A 13,375-nucleotide genomic window follows, 5' to 3' on the forward strand; every position below is an offset into this window, starting at 1 on the left:
GTGTCCTCGGACAGATGGATGTTTAAAACTATCAGCTGGGGCAGCAACATAGTAATTTAGTATGTTTATCACCCTCTCTTTCTAAAATATGTATGTCCACAAGCTGCAGAAAAACAGTTGTATTTCCTGTCCATAAAGGTGGATACATTTATGCATTTATCAGTTTCTTTACTGTTGATCTACTATCTTCTTTTCCTAAATTGATTTAGAAATTTCTTTGCATTCAACTTTTAATAGACATTAATCTCATGTTTCTTGCATCGCGTCTGACCAGATCATGGAACAGAAGCCATTTTTGATACCACTGATGACTTTTGTAGTAAATTTAACCTCTATGATGATGACAGAACAATCTCCTGTATTATTAAGGTTTTCTGTACTGCTAATTTGCATATTCTGCTGTGTAGATATGGTCTTGCCAGCTCTCCACTGGGTCTTAAGCTACCTTGATCATAGCACTCAGGTGGGCTTCATCAACAGCATTATTAAAGTGCCTTGGTGCGAGAGTGGGCACTCCTCTACAGTTGGTTTCACAGGAAATCCCTCGGTGACCAATACTAAGCTTCCTCATCCTTGCTGTGTTTGCTAATGCTGTGTCATATTACGTGATTCATCTCTTCCATTAGGATGATGATTCGTTTCTATTACTTTAAGCTCCAAGTGTTTCACAAGTCTTGTCCTGTCTACAAAATTGCTTTAACTTGAGTCAGGACTGGTACGACAAACCTAGTTTTCATTTTATTACATCAAAAACTAAGACCGATTTTCATACTCAGCAGTTTTAGTCAAACATCAATATAATACTCAGACTCAAACAGCCCACGCAAACCATTAAGTTTGTATATTAATAGTTATTTCTCTAGATGAAGAATTAAAATGTGACCTCCAAGTTAGATTTATTGTGCTTCAAACTAACTAGAAATTGTGCTTCTTTACAGGGTAAGTACATCTTAACTCAGTATGGATGCCTCTCAAGGGTGACATTATATTTACTTCCTATATCCCTTACCCATCTGTCATTCTTAGAAATCTTCACTGTATCCAATCATCCAATCCACTAAACTGGACTGAGGATAGAATAACATTGTCAAATTACCTTTTTATCACTCGAAGGAGTCATCATTGCTACTGCCTATAAGGAATATACAATCTTTTGTCAAGTAATACCAGGCAATCATACTTCTGGAAACTGAATGTACTCTCCTGCACTTTCTAAATAAATGTCCAGACATACTTTTTATTTTGAAATGGCCCTCATGTTATTATACAGTCTTTGATCAACAAATATACACTTTCCATCCTGCTGTCTCATAGGTTCATAGGTAAGTACTAGGCTAGCTGCCCCTGAGGGCCATTTTAGCCATGTTCCATTTTTATGCTCAAAGAATCCTCTCCCATTTGGTTATAGATTAGCCTTACCCATCCCATGTTCAATAATCATATATTATTCCTAATGAGAGAATTTGAGGGGGCCGTTGCATAGGATAAAGTATTTAGAAGCTGTCTTTTTCCATTAGTACTACAGGGGTACAGTCCTGGGGTAAATTTTCTGTTTTCCATCCATAGATCTAAGTTGAGCTTGAATATGGACAAGGATAAACTTTGATTTATGTGGATGGAGAGTCTGTTTCAGATCAGCTTTATTATCTATTAGATATACATGTCCCTCCAAACCATTCTAATGATGTTAGAAAAGAAGTTAAGATCCCTGGACCAACAATTTCCAAAGTTATTTGACTCATTGATGTCCAGTATAATCCATCAATAATGGTTCAGAGGATGCTTTGTATGCCAGATATGGGTCACCTCTTAGCAGTCTGTAGGACATTGAGTATAGTGACAGGGCTTTGAGTTGGTTCATGCAGGGCATCTTGTTTAGACATTGTATCCTTTTAGTAAGGTATCTCTTTGGTTATTACAGTTATTATATATGTCTGGACAGATACATGTCAAAAGGGGCATTATATTCAGTGATTGGCCTGTTGTTTATAAGCTGTGTAATACAGAAGGACTTTCTTACAACAATAGACACATGTTTAGCAAATGCTTGGTCAATGTCCACATACGTTCCCAAGTCCTGAACAACTGGTTCAGCTCTTAGGGCATGTTGTCAATGTGGTAGTTCCCTGGAGAAGATGACTTCCAAAAGGATATAATAATGTATTTTTGGTATTTAGTTTCAATCCATGATTTTTGCACCAGTTATTTATTTGGAACAGAACTTGCTGCAGGATGGCTTAGTCATCTGAGGATTCAATGACTTCTCTTAGCTTGCAGTCATCTGAAAATTTAGACTGCCACAGCCTTTCAGTATTGGCTGTAACTTCAGAAAAGTAGATGCCAAACAGAAGAGGTACCAGGCCATTCCTCTCAAACTCTTAGCACAAAAAATCTGGACAAAGCATGACATAATGTGGGGACAAAGGGCCAAACATAGGGACACATTTGAAATATTGCTCTTATAAACTTAGAAAGTTGATAGAATAACAGACTTTGTGTTAGCATGCATTTTCAGAAGGATATAAAGTCTGAAACTCAAAGACATGTCATTATTTACCGACTTTAATCCTCAGATCATAGAAGTCATTTGTCAGAAAACCATACATTTTATGAGGAACAGGTCAAAAATAAGAGGCAAAAATCTGGACATTCTGTGAAAATCTGGACATTTGAAAGGTATGGTACCAGCATAAAACAGTGGGGGACTCCACCGGTGACTGGTCTCTTTCTGGAGGTAACTTCCCCTGTTTTGATTATCTGTGTCCTATCTGTTGGCCAGTTGGCAATCCAGCAGTTGACACGGGGGTTATTTATTTAACTTTTCTTCTCTGCTTCAGTGGGGAAAGGTGTCAAAAGCTTTGGCCACCTCAAGTTATGTGGTGTGTACCATTTTGCTTTTATCCATTGCTTTGGTGACCTTTTCAAAAAAGTTCATCAGGTTGAGTAACCATGACTTCCCTTGATGAATCCAAAATGAAATGGGTCCAGTTTTTGGAGATTTCCTGTGTCCTGACTGATTAGATTCATGCTATGTTGTTCCATTGCTTTGCAAATGAGGCTGGTCAGACTTATAGTTCTGTAATTGCCTGGGTCTGTGGAAGGCCCATCTTTATGCAGGGGAATGACTGTTGCTGTTCTCCATTTGCATGGTACAAAACTTGTATGGAAGCTGGGACTGAACAGCGTTGTTAGGGGTGTAGCTAAACCATGCTTCATGCTATTCAGGATGCATCCTGGGATACTGTCAGGATGCATTGATTCAGTATTTTTAGCTTTTGATAGCATTTTAGGACTCAGTCTTGTATAATACTGGAGGTAATAAACACAGACCAAGAACTAGAACACAGGCACCAAACCAAAAAAAACAGATCGGAGAAAACAGCAGAAATGGCTTTATTTAATACAGATAAGTACTTTCGTCCAACAAATGTAGACTTCATCAGATAATACCCCCAAAAACAACCACTCTTTTAAACTCCCCTGAAAATTTAAAATTAAAGGCTGATATAATTGTCATACCCAGGGTGTTATTTATATTGCCCTGTGTCGGCAATGTCCAGCATTTTATATCAGTAAGACTGAAAGAAAATTAAAACAAAGAATATATGAGCATGTTTATGACATGACAAAAACAAAAAACATGCTAAAGCCCTGTATGAACATCTGTCTAAGTGCAATAATCAAGGACTTGTATTTTGTATACTGGAAAAGGTTTGACCCAATCCTAGAGGATTTTATTGGAGCAAAGATAACTTTGGTGGCAGATATTTTTGAATGCCACAGCTCTTCCAGGTCTTAATGAGTTTATTAGCATTTCTAGTTGGTTAGAAAATGAGAGTTTATGATAAATAATTTGATTGTATTTTTGATTTTAATTGTTTAATTGTTTAAATTTTTTACTTATTTATATTCATGTTGTTCATGAGGGTTGTGTTTCTTTAATTCATTTATCTGTGATGTGATCATGTGTTTGGCAAGGAGTTTAAATGAGTGGGGTTTTTTTTGCAGTATTATCTGATGAAGTCTACATTTGTTGGACAAAAGCACTTATCTGTATTAAATAAAGCTGTTTTTGTTAGTTTCCCCAGTCACTTTGTTTTTTTTTATACTGGAGGTGAGCCAGTTACAGGTATATCTTGAAGAACAGACAGCGGGGAGAGAGATGTAAAGTTAAAGCTAAGTTTATTGGCCAGTAGGTTGGCTATATCTTAAGCCTCAGTGCAGGTAACATTGTTCACAATCAACTCAGTGCACTGCTGCGTTGTGCTTTTGAAATGATCAACATAAGCAAAAATGCCTTGTGATTGTCTTTGGCTTGGGTTGGTATTTTAGCCTCAGACTTGGCTTTGGTGATTTTATTAAGTTCCTGAGTTGTTTGTTTATTTCAGTGACAAAGATTCTAACATTCTGGGAATTACTGTTCTTACTTTTGGTCAAAACTCTTTTCCTTTCATTATAAAGCTTGTTGATTATTATGTAGGCAGCTGTTTACATACTGGTATAGTGTGGTGGTATATGTTTCTGCATATTTATTGGAGTTAATGGGGTTTGGTGGGGTTTTGAAGCTTGTCAATGTATCACTTAGAAGTAGGTATTTGTCTTAAAAAAATTTCTAAATGTACTTTGGATGGAAGGTAGCTCTGGTTTCAGTTTTACTTTGAAGGAGACTGCTTTATGGTCAGACCTGACAAGTGATGAAGATACACAAGGGATGGTGCAAGATGCTCCCATATTAGTATGGACAAGATCCAATATGTTATTCCCCCTAACAGTAACATAGCTGTGGTGGAGCAAGAGGGGCAACTCCATTGAGCTCAAAGTGTTGGAGGGGAGGGTGGGAACAGCCAGTCCTGATCTCTCTTTAATACAGTGTGGATTTTAAAATCCAGTATTGCATCTGCAGCCAAACCTGAGTGTTGTTGCACTCCATGTGTGGTCTAAACTGTAGCAGCTGCTTTCTACATTGTAGCAAGCAATTTGCAACAGTTAAAAAATATATATATTTTTACTAAAATCTGACTGTTGTAGAATTCCATGCAAGCAAGGAATAAATTGTTGAAACTATTTGCTACATTTGTAACAGTTAGCTATAGTTTAAAGGAAGAAATACTTTTTTTAATGAAATATGTTGAAAGAGGGTTGGGGACAGAGCACAGAAATGGGACCTGAATGGCTGGGGCAGGAGGGGGGTGTCATGTGTCTGACCACCTGGTTAATATGCCAGCAGAAGGAGCATCCATTGATTTCTGTTGTCACTTGAGGAGCTGAAGAGGATGAGCTCTGGTTCATGGTACTGGCAAAGGGAACTGGTTGAATCGGGCTACACTTCTGCCCCATAGTGAGTATTCTGACTAATTGTTCTAGGCCATTTGTATTGACAAAATCTAGGAGTCTTTGTATTTGTGCAGTAGTGTTGGTGTATGTCTCCCATTGTATAGTTGTATAGTTTAGATCACCTAGGAAAATGGCATTGGGTTTAATATTAAGCGATTCTAGTTCCTGTAGATAGGTGTTATGACTTTCCTTTGTCAAAAAGGGAGTTCTAGAGCTAGCTAATATATGGTACGGGACCTTTCTGATGGTTATTTGGGCATGAAGAAGCTTTAGTACGTCACGCTGCTTTATCAGCCGTGATGGGAGTCTCTCCGTTATCTAGATCGAGACAACTCAAGCTCCTGTGCAGTAGCTGATAAGACAACTCCAGCTTTTTTCAGCTCCTGTGCAGTAGCTGATATAAACATTTGGAAAACATTATAGCCCTGGAAAGCTGGAGTGCTGTCTGCTGTTTTAAACCATTTCCATTTCTCAGTCACTACATAGGTGTCAGTGTTTTCTGGAGTGAAAAGGTTTTGTATGGAGTGGAGTTTCTTATTTGCTTTCCTAGCAGTGATCAGTAATACCTTTGTGTTTTCCTTGCTTGTTTCATTATGTTTCAAACATTCAAAGATTCATAGAACCTTTTGTCATTTAGGACCATACAAGTTCAGCCTAAATGAAATTACAAATGTCAGCTCACCAGAGAAATGGAGTGAGAATAGCATAGATACAGCGGTATCAAAGAATAACATAAGAAAGAAAATAACATGTATGACAACCTATGTTGGTAGGTTTATCAGGTTGGCATTGCCTAAAAAGGGCGGTGGACAATGTCTTTTGTGAATTATCAAAACCCTAGAGGTGAAAGATGCAGGTAATCCTTGATGAAGCAGCATAGACTGTCAATCATACCCTCCCAGGCTGAGAAATATTGGTCCCTGTTTGTAGGACACCAAAAACTAAGCCATTTATTGAAGTTAATTATTTTTTCTCATATCACAGCATTATCCTTGGGGTAGGTAGAATGCTGCTCAGTGCTAGGCCTGTACCTGCCTTGGACACACAGTCTGAGAGATTTATCATGTCTCTCTTCATATAGTCTAGGGAGGTGCACCTCAAGTCATTAACACTAGCAGGAACTATGACAGAGTCATACTGGTATTTGTTCAAGAACTTGAGAGCATGTGTGATCTGATGAATCCTGGCATGAGACAAGCAACTAACCATCATGCTTTCCTTTCTCGTCCTGTTAAGAGTTCAGATTTAGAGAAATTAAACTTTAGAACCTCAGCATATTATGGATTATGTGTACTGTGATGGCCTTAGAGAAGTGTGATGTGTGGTGTGTGGTATGTGATGTGTGGAGTATGATGTGTGGTGTGTGATGTGTGGTGTCTGATGCCTGGTGTGTGGTGTGTGATGTGTGGTGTGTGGTGTGTGAAGTGTGGTGTGTTGTATGGTGTGAAGATGTGTGCTGTGTGATGTGTTGTCTGTGATGTGTGATATGTGGTGTGTGATTTTATGGTGTGTGATTTGTGGTGTGTGATGTGTGGTTTGTGATATCTGGTGTGTGATTTGTGATATGTGGTATGTGGTGTGTGATGTGTGGTTTGTGGTGTGTGAGGTGTGATGTGTGATGTGTAGTGTGTGATGGTGTGGTGTGTGATGTGTGATGTGTGGTGTGTGTTGTGTGGTGTTTGATCTGTGGTGGGTAGTGTATAATGCGGGGTGTGTGGTATGTGATGTATGATGAGTTCTGTGTGATCTGTGGTGTGTGGTGTGTGATGTTTGGTGAGTGATATGTGGTGTGTGATGTGTGGTGTGTGGCATGTGATGTGTGGTGTGTGGTGTGCGATGTTTGGTATGTGATGTGTGGTGTGTGATGTGTAATGTATGGTGTCTGATGTGTGATGTGTAGTGTTTCATGTGTGATGTGTGGTGTGCAATGTATCTGTGTTGTGCGGTGTCTGATGTGTGGTGTTTGATGTGTGGTGTGTAATGTGTAATGTGTGGTGTGTCATGTGCGGTATGTGATATGTGATATGTGATGTGTGATGTGTGGTGTGTGATGTATGGTGTGTCGTGTGTGATTTGTTGTGTGTGATGTGTTGTGTGTGATGTGTGGTGTGTGATGTGTGGTGTGTGATGCGTGGTGTGTGATGGCATGGTGTGTGATGTGTGGTGTGTGGTGTGTGATGAGTGGTGTGTGATGTGTGGTGTGTGATGGCATGGTGTGTGATGTGTGGTACGTGATGTTTGGTGTGTGATGTGTGGTGTGTGATGCATATGTGACTTGTGATGTATGGTATGTGATATGTGTTGTATCTTGTGTGATGTGTGGTGTGTGATGTATGTGTGTTGTGTGGTGTGTAATGTGTGATGTGTGGTATGTGATGTGTGATGTGTGGTGTGTGGTGTCATGTGTGGTGTGTCATATGTGGTGTGTCATGTGTGGTGTGTCATGTGATGTGTGTCGTGTGATGTGTGTTGTGTGGTGTGTGATGTGTGGTGTGTCATGTGTGGTGTGTCGTGTGTGATGTGTGGTATGTGATGCATGGTGTGTGATATGTGATGTATTGTGTGTGATGTGTGGTGTGCCATGTATGATGTGTGATGCGTGGTGTGCGATGTATGTGTGTTGCACGGTGTGTGATGTGTGGTGTTTGATGTGTGGTGTGTGAGGTGTGGTGTGTGGTGTGTTGTGTGCGATGTGTGATGTTTGGTGTGTGATGTGTGTTGTGTGTTGTGTGGCGTGTGATGTGTGGCATGTGATGTGCAGCATGTGGTGTGTGGTGTGTGGTATGTGATGTGTGATGTTTGGTGTTTGATGTGTGATGTTTGGTGTGTGATGTGTGGTGTATGTTGTGCGATGTTTGGTGTGTGATGTGTGGTGTGTAGTGTGTATTGTGTGGTGTGTGTTATGTGATGTGTGGTGTGTGGTGTGTTATGTGAGTGGTCTGTGGTCTGCGATGTGTGGTGTGTTGTTTACAATGTGTGATGTTTGTTGTGTGTTGTGTTGTGTGGCGTGTGATGTGTGGTGTGTGCTCTGCGATGTGTGGTATGTGATGTGTGGTTTGTGATGTGTGATGTATGGTGTGTGATGTGTGATGTGTGATGTGTGGTGTGTGGTGTGTCGTGTGTGATGTGTGATGTGTGGTGTGTGATGTATGCGTGTTGTGCGGTGTGCGATGTGTGATGTGTGGTGTGTTGTGTATGATGTCATGTGTGATGTTTGGTGTGTGGTGTGAGGTGTGTGATGTGTTATGTATGGTGTGTGGTGTGTGATGTGTCATGTGTGGTGTCTTATATGTGATGTGTGGTGTGTGATTTGTGGTGTGTGATGTGTTATGTATGGTGTGTGGTGTGTGATGTGTCGTGTGTGGTGTGTTGTGCATGGTATGTGATGTGGATGTGTGGTGTGTGATGTATGTGTGTTGTGTGATGTGTGATGTGTGGTGTGTGACGTGTGATGTATGGTGTGTGATGTGTGATGTGTGATGTGTGGTGTGTGGTGTGTGATGTGTGATGTGTAATGTGTGGTGTGTTGTGTGTGATGTCATGTGTGATGTTTGGTGTGTGATGTGTGGTGTGTGATGTGTTATGTATGGTGTGTGGTGTGTGATGTGTCATGTGTGGTGTCTTATATGTGATGTGTGGTGTGTAATTTGTGGTGTGTGATGTGTTATGTATGGTATATGGTGTGTGATGTGTCGTGTGTGGTCTGTTGTGCATGGTGTGTGATGTGGATGTGTGGTGTGTGATGTATGTGTGTTGTGTGATGTGTGATGTGTGGTGTTTGGTGTGTGGTGTCTGATGTGTGATGTGTGGTGTGTGATGTGTGGTGTGTGATATATGGTGTGTGATGTCTGGTATGTGATGTGTGATGTGTGGTGTGTGATGTGTGGTGTGTGATGTGTTATGTGTGGTGTGTGATGTGTGGTGTTTGATGTGTAGTGTGTGGTGTGTAATGTGTGGTGTGTGGTGTCTTATGTGTGATGTGTGGTGTGTGATGTGTGATTTGTGGTGTGTGATGTTTTACGTTTGGTGTGTGGTGTGTGGTGCATGATGTGTTATGTGTGATGCGTGGTGTGTGATGTGGATGTGCGGTGTGTGTTGTATTTGTGTTGTGTGATGTGTGATGTGTGGTGTTTGATGTGTGGTGTGTAATGTGTGGTGTGTCGTGTCTGATGTGTGATGTGTAGTGCATGGTGTGTGATGTGTGGTGTATGATGTGTGGTGTGTGATGTGTGGTGTGTGATGTGTGGTGTGTGATGTGTGGTGTGTGATGTATGGTGTGTCATGTGTGGTGTGTCGTGTGTGATGTGTGGTGTGTGGTGTGTGATATATTGTTTGTGATGTGTGATGTCTGGTGTGTGATGTGTGATGTCTGGTGTGCTGTTAATGATTTTAGAGTCTGAATTTACTGTGCGTAATATTTTTGTTTTCCCTATGAAACAAGATGATGCCCCTGACAACTTAAGAATTCTAGATATACGTATTCAGCAATCTGAGGAGTCAGAATGTTTGGAAGGAAACAAAAAAGAAAGGAAAACATTCACAGCAAATAACAGGGAAGAAACAAAACTACTTAATGTTTGTAAAGTAAAGAGAATGTGTACTAAAATGGACACTGCTTTATTATGTAACACACAGATTACAGGGAATTATAATATTTTTCTACCAAAAACCGTCAGTCTACAGAAAAAGGCATTATTTTTCCAAAAGAGAAGGTAGAAAAAAGAGGCAGGGGCTAGGTGAAAAGTAAGAAATCAAAATTGAACATGGAAGGATTGTCAAACATTACTGTAAGAAAAAACATGAGAAGGACAGTTGTTGACTACATGGCTCAAGCTGCGGATGTACAAAGCCATCTGGATGGGAATTGTATGCTTGCAAAGGTAATGCGCAGTGAAGCAATGGGATTAATATGACTAATGGCGATGAAGATCATTCCTTTGTAACAACTGATAAACTAGATATAACTTATTAGAAGTTGAAATTCTTCAGATGTGGTCAGAAAAGATATTCCTGTAAGTGGAGATTCAATTATTAGTGGAACTGATACTTACATTTGAAGAGAAGATAATCAACATTGAATAGTAATGTGAGATGAACCTTGGAACACCTTCATAGGTTCATAGGTAGGTACTAGGCTACTGGCCCTAGGGCCTATATACGCCTAGCCAAAAAGGTACCTTGGCTTTCACCTCCCAAGAAAATGGTTTTCCTGTACCCCTGTCAATCAGAGCCACAGAGGTGATCCCCAGGTTGAATTTCCTATTTCCTATCCAATCATCAAGATTTTTATTGAAGAGTGCTAATGGGGAGCTTTGTTTGATATAGATAGGTAGTTTGTTCCAGAGTATGGTAAGTGTCTGGGACATGAATCTATCCCTCCAGCATGTTCTGTTTATTGTGGTGACAAGGAGATTTATTTAAGTGGAGAATGTCCAACAGCTCTGGGTTTGACATAGCTTTGTATGTTAGGCAGAGATCGCCTCTGAGTAGGCGATATGCGACGGAGTAAAACTGGAGTTTTTTTAGATGGTCTGCATACGGCATCTGTTTGAGACCAGTAATCTTCTTTATGAGGTATTTCTGCAGTATTTCCAGTTGTTGTAGATGTCTTGTAAGGTACATACCAAAAGGGGCATTGTACTCTCTAATGGGTCTAATGAGTGACAAGTAGAGGGGAACAATGACTTCTTTTCTGGATGAGAAACCTTTTGTGATGAGGTGTGCCATGTAGATGGATTTCCTACTGTGGTGATGTGATTATCAAAGGAGAGACTACTGTCCACCTGTGTCCCAAGGTCTCTTATCAAACTTTTGGTGTTAAGTAGACTACCACCTATGTGGTAGCTCATGGGTACAGAGTTTTTACCAAAGGGGGTGACAATGCACCTTTTGGCATTGAGCTTGAGGCCATGGCTTTGACACCAGGCATCTGTCTCAGTGAGGCCCTTTTGTAGGATGTCCACATCATTAGGAGTTTTAATTATGGCTCCAGGTTTGCAGTCATCTGCGAACTTCATTATCCAAAGGCTTTCTGTGTTAGCCTGTACTTCAGAAATGTAGATACCAAACAGGAGAGGACACAGGACTGAACCCTGTGGTACTCCACTTGTCACTGGTCTGAAGTCGGATTTGGAGTCTGCTACTTTCACAGTGTGGGTTCTGTCAGTTAGCCAGTTGACAACCTGTCTTGTGACATAGGGATTTTTACCTAGTTTAGCGAGTTTATCTATAAGTCCAGAGTGGAGGATGGTTTCAAAAGCCTTGGCGAGATATAAATAGGCTGTGTGAACCACCTTACCCTCGTCTACAGCTTTGGTGACTGCTTCAAAAAAGTCTATCAGGTTTAGGAGATATGATCTGCCTTTTACAAACCTGAACTGTGTGGGGTCCAGAGTTTAGAGATTACCAATGTCTTTGTTTATAAGTTCCATGATGATATGTTCCATGGCCTTGCAGACCAGGCTTGTTTGGCTAATGGGGCAGTAGTTCCTGGGGTCCATGGTGGCTCCCCTTTTGTGGAGTGGGATAACCGTTGCTGTGCACCATTCAGTGGGCACAAAGCCTGAGGTGAGGCTATGTTTGAACATGGTGCTTAGGTGGGGTGCCAGTTCATTCTGCAGTTCATGTAGAACACAGCCTGGAATGTTGTCAGGTCCCATGGATGCTGTGTTCTTGGCTTTGGAGAATGTGTTTTTTACCTGTGCAGCTATGATTACAGGAACTTTGCCTTCTTCCGATATAGAGATGGGCTCTTTAGGGGGTGAGAGGTTGGTAAAGTTAGCACTGAACCTATCTGCCAGGATGTTGGCAATATCAGTTGGTTCTGTATATTTAGTACCATTGTGCTGTAACTCAGAGCAGATCTGAGTGTTGCCATTGAGATTCTTGACATAGCTATAGAATGCTTTGTGGTTGTCTAGAATCAGTAATGATTTTGTTTTCGTAACTAGCTTTGGAGGATTTCATGAGGGATTTCAGCTTCTTACTAAGGCTGACCAGGGAGTTCCTCCAGTCATAGGATTTTACTATTTTTGCAACAGTTTCTTTCTTCTGTTGTAGAGTTTGTTTATGGCAGGGGACCACCAGACTGACTTCCTTTATTTGGAGAATAGGATCTTGGTTTTGTTAGGGATAGCACGATCCACGCACTTGTGTAAGTGCTTATAAAGTGCATTTGTGTAGGATTCATGTAAGGAAGTAACAAATGATGTCATCTGCAAGGAGTCTCTAACTGTTACTAGGGAACTGGCAGCCCTCTTAGATTGTACAGCTTGTACTGGTGTTAGGATGTACTTTTCACAAATCACCTATATAGTCAGGTCACAGAGAATGAAAGAAGTTTTGGGTAAATACCTATATGGAAAAAATATCCTGTTTTAAAAAATGGAAACCTGTAGAGCATCAAAGACTAGTTTTGGGAAGACATGTTCAGACAGGATGGCATGAATTTGTCAAGACAGGGGGAGGAGAAGATAATTTTTGCAGCAGATAGCAGACCGGAGTTCCACTGTGGCTACCCCTAACTGGGAAAGCCGAAAGACACAACAACAACAACAACAACAGATAGTAACATTTGATGCATCTTTGATGGCTGTTAATGCTAGGAGCATTAATACTAAAGTTTTTTTATTGGAATATTTGCTACATTCCTATGAGATTGATGTTGTTATTGTTTGTGAAACATGGTTAAAGAACAATGACTGGAAACCAGTTCTGTCAGGGTATAAATGATTTTACTGTAACAGACATTCTAACAAAAAATCAGGTGGAGGTGTTATGATAGGGATTAAAGATAGTTATGAGACCTGTGATTATTACATGTTCAGTGATAACGCCAATACTATAGTGTGTAACTGTAATAATAAAAATCACCCTGGAACATATAACAATTGTTGGAGTACATAGGCCACCAAAGTCAAGTGCTGATGGCTTAGAGCAATTCTTCATTTCTTGCATGAAACACAGGAAGGAATAATACAGTTGGCTGCAGACTTACATTTACTAGAAGCAGACTGCAATTATATTGATTCAACAACATTGG

The sequence above is a fragment of the Protopterus annectens genome, chromosome 14.part0 (assembly GCF_019279795.1).
Source record: "Protopterus annectens isolate FY-2018-M chromosome 14.part0, PAN1.0, whole genome shotgun sequence".
Taxonomy (NCBI): Eukaryota; Metazoa; Chordata; order Ceratodontiformes; family Protopteridae; genus Protopterus; species Protopterus annectens.